The sequence below is a fragment of the Pteropus alecto genome, unplaced genomic scaffold (genome assembly GCF_000325575.1).
Source record: "Pteropus alecto unplaced genomic scaffold, ASM32557v1 scaffold45, whole genome shotgun sequence".
NCBI lineage: Eukaryota > Metazoa > Chordata > Mammalia > Chiroptera > Pteropodidae > Pteropus > Pteropus alecto.
The window spans coordinates 37,054,358-37,062,586 of record NW_006442491.1 but is presented as its reverse complement, the minus strand read 5'-3'; the positions used below and the strand labels follow the sequence as shown (position 1 = coordinate 37,062,586).

The following is an 8,229-nucleotide window of genomic DNA, read 5'->3' as shown; positions in this document are numbered from 1 at the left end:
TGTGTGCGTGTGCGTGAAAATTAAATTAGAGCAGACTTGCAATTCTTTGACTATTAAGTTAGATAAGACATGCCATTTTACGAATATTAAGTTAGGTGACACAGGTCAAATGCCCAGAACGCCTCGCACATAGCAGGCACTTAATACTCGCTGCCGTTTTTTTTAAATTGCCCGAACAGTCCCATTTAACAAACACCTACCACGGGGCAAGCACTGTGCTAAGAACTGGCCTTTGAGATAATTACTCCACAAGTATATACAGAGCACAAACCGTGGGGCAGACCCTGGGGAGACACGCGGGTTCTTCCGACCGTCCCCTCCTCCCCGCAGAGCTCAGTGCAGGGGAGACACAGCGAGAACTGGGGAGCACAGAGAAGTGGGTACTGAGGCTAAGCCACCTGCCATGGTTACACAGGTGGAAGTCGGGGGTTCAAAGCGCGTCTCTCCAAGGCTCGATCTTATCCCACCAGGCCCTGCCTGGCACAGAGCAGATGCTCAGGAAACGTCTGGCGAATGGATGAGCGCCACTGGACCCTCCCGAGGTACCTGATGATACGAACAGGCCCAGGACGGCAGAAGGCGTGAACGCGGTCACCCACGCACGCCATTCCGGGCAGTGGACACCAGCCCCAAGGCGCAGCCGCTGCGGCCCCGCCCTCCCGCCAACACGTGGATTTAAAACCCACGCCGCCGCCCGGCTCCTGCCCCTCTTCTGCCATTGGACGAGGCCGCCCGCACTTGCGTCCAATCGGATGGCCGCTCCCGGAATCCGAACTTGGGATTCGTCCGTCCGCCGTGTCATTTCGGGCTGCCCGTGACGTCAGCGGTGTCTGGCACCCCCGCCTCTTCAGTGTCTTGACTGGCCTTAAAGGAGCCGCAGGGGAGGAGACAGATGCGGGGGTCGCCTCTGAGGCGCTTTAAAAGTAACCTTTAAAATCTTTTAAAATTAACGTTCATGGCAGAAAACACAGCACACAGTATAAGAAGAACGTACATTCCATTCAATCCCTTGCACAAAACTAACCACTGTTAACATATTGGCATATATCATTTCAGTCTTTCTTTCTAGCAGTATAATTTTATTTGTACAAAATTGGGATCAATTCTACAGACTATTTAAAAATTTTCTCTACAGAGGACTTTTCTTTCCACCACCCGCTCGTCTTCGAAAACACTGTTTTTAACAGCTGGATTATCTTTGACCTTCGCTTAACCAATCCCCCCTTTTTTCTACTTCTGTCGCCTTTTTGCTTTTAAAAAATGAGGATAGGATCGATATCCTTGTCCTTAAAAGTCAGTTCTCTGACTATTTCCTTAAGGTATGTTGTAGGAATGGAACTAGAGGGTGAGGACGCTCATACTTTAAGGGCCTACTAGACAGTGAAAAATGGCCTTGAGTTCATTCAGCAGATATGTACTGAGCACTTCCTTATGCCAGCTGATGCGAGGAGCTGTGGGTGTAGCAAAGAGCGAGACGAGGTGGCCCGTGCCCCTTTCAAAAACGCAGTGTCATCTCATCATATTTGAAGCCGGCTGCCCGGCACCCGTTCCCAAGCCCCACGTGAGAACAGGGCTCCCTGCGCAGAGGGGAGCGGACTAGATGTCCAGCTCTGGCGGGGACTGTGCCTGGAGGGCAAGGGTGTTTTCTGGGTGCCGCTCCATTGTGGGGACTGTCGGGGCATGATGGTACCCCACTACTCTGGATTCCAACAGTGTCAGCCTGGCGTTCTGGAGGCCCCGGAGACATCTGAGCATCTTTTCCTGGGATCAGACACTGAGGACATGCAGGGCCCGGTCCAGCTGGAGTGAGGGACACCCAACCAATTGATTCACAAATTCATGAACAATTGCAATCTGGGGTAACGTCTCCAGAGGGAAGAAAGGGATCCTCGGGTTCCTTTGTACTTTGTTGCGGAGTGGGACCTCCAGGAGCACAGAGCAGAAACAATAACCAGCTTTCCAAGAGCTTGTTCTAGCCAGGCCAGATGCTAAGGAACATCCAGGCATTCACTGCCCCCAGTAGCCCTCTGAGTAAGCAGCTTCGTAACTTCCATTTTAAAGAGGAAACAGGGCCGTTTTAAAGAGGAAACTGAGTCATTAATTAACTCTCTCAAACAAAGTCACATAGTTAGAAGCAGTGGCACACACTTGCATGATTTCAGTTTTGGGCATGCAGTGTTCAATGTTTGGGGGATGGATTAATGATGAGTGAGCCCCCAGAGGGTAAACGCTGTGAAGGCAGAACCTGGCTCGCCATGGTCACCGTGTACCCCTGGGCCTGGTGCAGTGCCTGGCTTGCAGTAGGGACCAGTCCATTTGCACCAGGTGAGATGCCTGTCACAGACCTAACCCAGAGTCAGGCGGACGCAGCCCTCCCTGTACCCTCGGTGACTAGCCTGGCCTCTGCCCTCCCTCCCAGCCCCTTCTTCGCCAGCACCCCCTCAAACCCAGCGGCAGAGTGCCAGGACCCAGCCGGGCCCTGCCACTGAGAATCTCAGCCTGACATTATTAATCACTCTTGACGACAGTGGCATGAATCCCTCATGGGGACAGACACAGGACATTTCTGCTTGGGTATTTCTGGTCTGTGAAATCAGCTTCGATGACGAACCGTCCCTTCTGGAAGTGTTGCAGACATGAGTTGAACATCTGGAATTTTCCTAATCCCTCTTGGGCTCAGCCTATGGCAGAAAATACGCCTATTCGGAGACTTGCAGTGACCAAAGACCTTGAGGGGCCTGAGCTGGGGGTCAGGACCGGGTCCTAGCTCAGCTCACACTTCATCTGCAGCTGGACCTTGGCCAGGTCATGTCCCTGTCGGGGCCTCAGTTTACCCCTCTGTCAGAAGACAGGATATGGCTCTATCATTTCCTTCTGCCCTTTCCTTCTGCCCAGCCCTTATCTCCTGGCCTTGGTCCCAAAGCCCTGTCTTCTCTGTAGAACCCAGTCCTCTGCTGGAAATGAGAAACTGGAGAGGAGATGGCTCTCCTGGTGGCCGGGGGGGTCTGTAACCAGTTTGGCAGAGCTTCTTTGTTTTGCCGCTAGAGAGCTCAACCATGTGACATCTGTCTAGGAGCTAAGCTCCTGTATCAGCACCGAAACACACATGACGTAACCAACAGAACACGCAACATACACATACTCCCCAGAGCACGAGTATGAATACATCCCACACGTACACGCAACACACACGTGCCCATGCACCCACAACACACATAACACACACACACACACACACACACACACCCCGAGTGTGAAAACTGTTTCCACACCCCACTTAGGGGTGGAGGAGACACCTACATCCCACACGTACACGCAACACACACGTGCCCATGCACCCACAACACACATACCACACACACACACACACACACACACACACACACACACACACACACACATACACATACCCTCGCATCTTTACGGTTAAGACTTCTGGCTCTGCTCTGGTACCAGACAAGTACTTATTCTTGGTAGGTGCTAGCCCAGGTATCTGGCTTCCTCGGACCTGGTTAGAAGCTTGTCATTAGGTGAGCATCCAGGGGACAGGACCAAAGGAGATGTATGGGGGTAGGGGGGTGAACAAGCAAGAAAGAAAAATGTCAGCAAGTCATGGAGGTCGTCCGAAACGGGACTTGTACGTTTGTGTGTGTAGTGCCTCTTGTTTACTCCTCAGAGGTTTGCCAAGCACCTGCTGCATGATGGACCCTGATCAACACACCCACTGGGGACACATCAGGACACGCCAGGCTGTCCCACCCGCTGGGGTTGCCAATCAAGTGGAGACAGACAGTGAACACGCAAACACATGTGTTCCATGCTGCAGGTCACTGTGCTGAGGCCTTGACACACACACACACACAAACACACACACGCACACACCCTGAGTGTGAAAACTGTTTCCACACCCCACTTAGGTTTATCGAGGTAAAGCTACCTGCCAGGTCACCCAGCAGGATGCTGGCAGCAGGTGTCTGGAAAGGGCCTGAGTTTGGTCTTCACTTTCTCCCCTCCTGAGCCCACTTCTGCCCTGCCCCTGCATGCAGAAGTCATCTGGGAGCCTCTAAGGAGCCCAGGGGACACTGCTGCCCAAGTCTAGCCGGAAGGCCAGGGCAGACGCCCGCAGAGGTGGTGGGGGTGGAGGAAGGGGCAGAAACACCGTTTGCTGAGGCCAGGGCCTACAGTCACATCCCACTCCACCTCGTTCATGGGTCCCTGAGCCTCAGCGTCTTCATCTGCCGAATGGGAATAATATTAGCTGGGGCCTCACAGGGCAGTCGTGGGGATCCACTGAGCGCACCCTGGCTGGCCGTAGGATCTAGATGCATATCTGTCGAATGATGAAGCAGACGAATATGCAGTGACTACGACAGGGCCTGGCACCCAGGCAGTGTCCAGGTAACATTAGCTTGTGTTAGTATTTAAAAGCAAAACAAGATAAAAAATATATATAAATACGAAGTCCAATGATGTAAACCTGGGAACATTGACAGGCAGATTAAACTACAGGCAGGACTTGGAAAAAAAATGACTCAGCCGGCAAGAGTTTCCAAAGGTGGTGAGTCGGGAGGAGAGATTGTGAAACTAACTGTTCTGGCTGCTCCGGAAAAGGCAGCTCTGACCGCAGGCCTGGGGGCAGCAGGAGGTGAGGGGACATGACCGACCGGAGGAGGCTGGGATCCGCCTTGTCCCCACTGCTCACTGCGAAAGAAGGCCCTTTATTGACTCAGCCGGGTACTTTCCACAGTGTCCAGCAGGCACAGTCAGGACACCGCCAGCCGCCCTGGCCTCAGCCAAGACCCATGCTGGCCTTCCGGGTTCCTGACTTAATTGGCAGTGAGGAGGACCTGGCACCCAAGTAGGACCAACTGCAGAATTCGCAAGGCTCCTTGTTCCAAAATGATGAAGAATTTCAGGATGGTGACAATAGAGTATTAAACCAAGCCTGGGCCGTGGTACCTGTACCAGTCACACCTCGTGGAGCCGGCCACGTCCCGGAGCCCTGCCCAGCAGGTGCGTGCCTCTGGGAGCAAGGCCTCCCGACCGGCTTAGACCAGACCTTGTCTCTCTAAAGATCTCCCTGTGGCAGATCCAACCCACAGTCAGGGCAGACGACAGTGCACGTGCTGTCTGGAGGCCTGGAAAAGGCGTGTCCCCAGCAGCCTGGGGACACACACACTTTTCCTAATCCCATGACCTATAATCGCCTTGAGAAATGTGTCCCAAATCCCAGACTTCCTGGGACCAAGACAGTCCCTTAGTTCCTCTTCCACCAAGGACCTTGGCCTGGGCACCTGTGCCCTCCTCCCCGCAAGACTCCATCCCAGCCTTCTCACCTCCCCAGAGAGGCCGCCCTGACCCCATGAGCTCAGCTGCCTCCAGGCCACGTCTCTTTGTATTCTTTCCAGCTCTTGTCCCTCTCTGAAGCCATCACCTGGACTTACCTGTTTACGCACTTCTTGTCTGTCCCACTTGTAAGAATATGAGCCCCAGGAGGGCAAGGATTTGTAGCCGGCCCTAAGTAGACACTCAGTAAACAAGAGAATGAATAAAATACCTCCTCCTCAGGGTGGGCTTCCCAGATTACCACCCAGGGCCTCTAGCTCATCATTACCATACCTGAAGTGACCTAGTGTAGCTGCGGGTTTGCATGGGGCCTATAGACTCTCCTGACCCCTAGGACGTCACATGAGGATGGAATGCCTGATGCAGAGCCTGACCTGAATAGGGAGCATAATATTTACGACCGAATGAAGGAAACCTCTTTCCTTTTTTTTAGGCCTCTCTCTCATGGCCCAGCAGAGGTGCCCCCCCCCAACATCCCCATCCCCAGCAGAGTGAGCTTCCCACTCCAGCCCATGAACACCTCCTCATGTGCCCGGCTGAGAGGGGGCTCTGTGCCTGTCATCACCAAATCCCCAGCACCACGTAAGGTGGTGCCCAGCACCTATCTTTGGCAATCCAGTTGTGACCGCCACACCTGGTACCCCGCATGACACTCTGCATTAGGCCTCCAGGCTGAATCAACTTTGGAACCAAAGCAAAGACCACTAACCAGTCCCAGGTGCCGCCATCAGAACAGTGGCCAGTGCCATTGTCCCAGACAGACAGATCAACTAGAGGTCAACGTGGGTAGGTTTTTTTTTTTAACCCACTGAATTAACTGGTTATTTTTGCCTGCTGGTGGCTTAACCTGGACTGTATAAACGCTACTTCATTCCCAAGACAATCGACGTGTGTTTTTTTTGCTGCCAGGCGGCCAGTAGACTTAGAGGAGGGCAGAGGTTGTGTCCAGCATAGCTGAATTCCCAGCACTCAGGCCTGGAACTCAGTGAAAGTTTGTTGATTGAATGAATGAAGGAATGGCTGCAATGGGTAGCAGTGACGGTGGTCTCCTTCCACCTAGAATATGAGTGGGACTCATGGTCATCCCCAGGCCCAGCAGACATGCTCAGGGTCCCCAAGGAAGGCAGAACACTCAGGAGCATCCCTCCAGCTTTTCCTCCAAGCCACAGAGGCCAAATTGCAGGAGGACCTTCCCGCACGAGGGTGGCCTGCTGGAGAAACTGAACTCTCCTCGGGGTGGGGGCTGAGAGTGTGCAATCCACAGGAGGGGTACCCCCCACGCAGACCCTGAGGGCTCTCCCCACCTTGGTCCCTGGGCTTGGGCCTAGAGCGAGGCCCCGCCCACAGCTCCAAGAGTAAGCTTCTCCTCCCAAACGAATGATGGTCGGTGCGTTTGAACCTCCCTCTGTGCTGGGCACTTGCGGGCTTCCCATAAAGCTCCTACCAGCCAATCACTGCTGAGCTCGACTCCTCCAGAATAACGGCTTCCTGCCTGCCTTCCTGCCTGCCTTCCTAAGAAGGCGAAGCAGGCGTCATCGTCAACGTACCCGGTGCAGGGAGAGAACTCACGCACTTCCTGGGCTGGCTTTCTGAGTTCTCTGGTCTGGTTCCAGTCTATGAAAAGGAAATAGTAACTTTTAGACCCCTTTTCCCCGCTCCATACAAAAATAGTCTGTGCTCATTGCTAAAACTCCAGGGACATATGCACATTTCAAGAACTAGACACATACGTGTGGGAGCAGATGCCCCAGGACCTGCGTGTGACCTTAACATTAAGCGAGCGACCCTCAGGCCAGTTTCAGGGTCTGTAAAATGGGGATGATAATCTTCTTGCCTCTCGGAGTAGGTGTTGGGTTGAGTTACTACTATTCGGTAAGTTTTGGGGGGCAGGGGAGCCCTCCATAAGTGCATGTAAAATAAATATTTAGGGAAGGGCCTAGGAGGGGACACACCAAATTGCAAAGAGGTGGAGATGTGCCAGGGAGGGGGCCACTTACATAATACTTCGGAACCTTATTAAATCAGGAGAATGTGTTCCTGTAGCACCAGTGTAATTAAAACTTAATGAAATAAAAGTTCGCCTCCGCACTTCCTCGCGCCTCTTTTGTACTTGGGAGCCGAGCACCCCCCAACCCCCCGCAGCTGGTGGCCCTCGGGGCCGCAGACAATGGGTGTGGACTCGCCCGGGGCTCCACGGGCTGGGACTTTACACACGTCTGGGACTCGTATTTACATGACAAGGGCTCCCGGGCGTTCCTCGGACCTGTCCGGGGCGTGTCTACGCGATCTCCAGTCCTTCCTGATCCACCTCCTGGGGGTCGATCAAAGTGTGCCGGGGGGAGGGGCGGGAGGAAGGGGCAGCGGGCTAAGGGGCCTCGTGCGGCTGCGGACCTGATTTTGCGGGGAGTCGCCTGCGAACTCAGGTAACGGGTGATCTGGGGGACACCCTCCGCCCCTTTCTCTAACTTCGCCGGCCCCGAGCCCCGGGGACCTCGTGCTCCTTTGGAGGGACAGGCTTCCCCCAAAAGCCAGGATCAAGGAGGGGCGGGAGGAAGGGGCAGCGGGCTAAGGGGCCTCGTGCGGCTGCGGACCTGATTTTGCGGGGAGTCGCCTGCGAACTCAGGTAACGGGTGATCTGGGGGACACCCTCCGCCCCTTTCTCTAACTTCGCCGGCCCCGAGCCCCGGGGACCTCGTGCTCCTTTGGAGGGACAGGCTTCCCCCAAAAGCCAGGATCAAGGATCGGGGGTGGGGGCGGGGGGGGCGGAAAAGACACCCGGCTTCGGTTGCGGCTGGAACCCAGTCCCGCTGTCCCCGACCGAGGGTGTGCAGGGCAGGGGTCCCAGACCGCCGCGGCCGGGGAGGGGACGCAGCGCCCCTCCGC

The 8,229-nt window shown here is 54.6% G+C and overlaps 1 long non-coding RNA gene across 5 annotated transcripts; it reads right to left on the bottom strand.

Moving 5' to 3' along the window:
- Window positions 1-1,013: 1,013 nt before the first annotated feature.
- Window positions 1,014-7,881, bottom strand: LOC107196397. Of its 5 annotated transcripts, none has more exons than XR_003043171.1 (4): window positions 5,445-7,881; window positions 4,201-4,330; window positions 3,411-3,508; window positions 1,014-2,681 (listed from the first exon to the last, which is right to left on the bottom strand). It is a non-coding gene; the product is annotated as an uncharacterized LOC107196397 (long non-coding RNA). The 5 variants fall into 5 exon arrangements; XR_003043172.1 differs by having other exon boundaries at window positions 4,201-5,517; window positions 5,620-7,881; XR_003043170.1 differs by having other exon boundaries at window positions 4,201-6,960; window positions 7,344-7,881.
- Window positions 7,882-8,229: the final 348 nt, after the last annotated feature.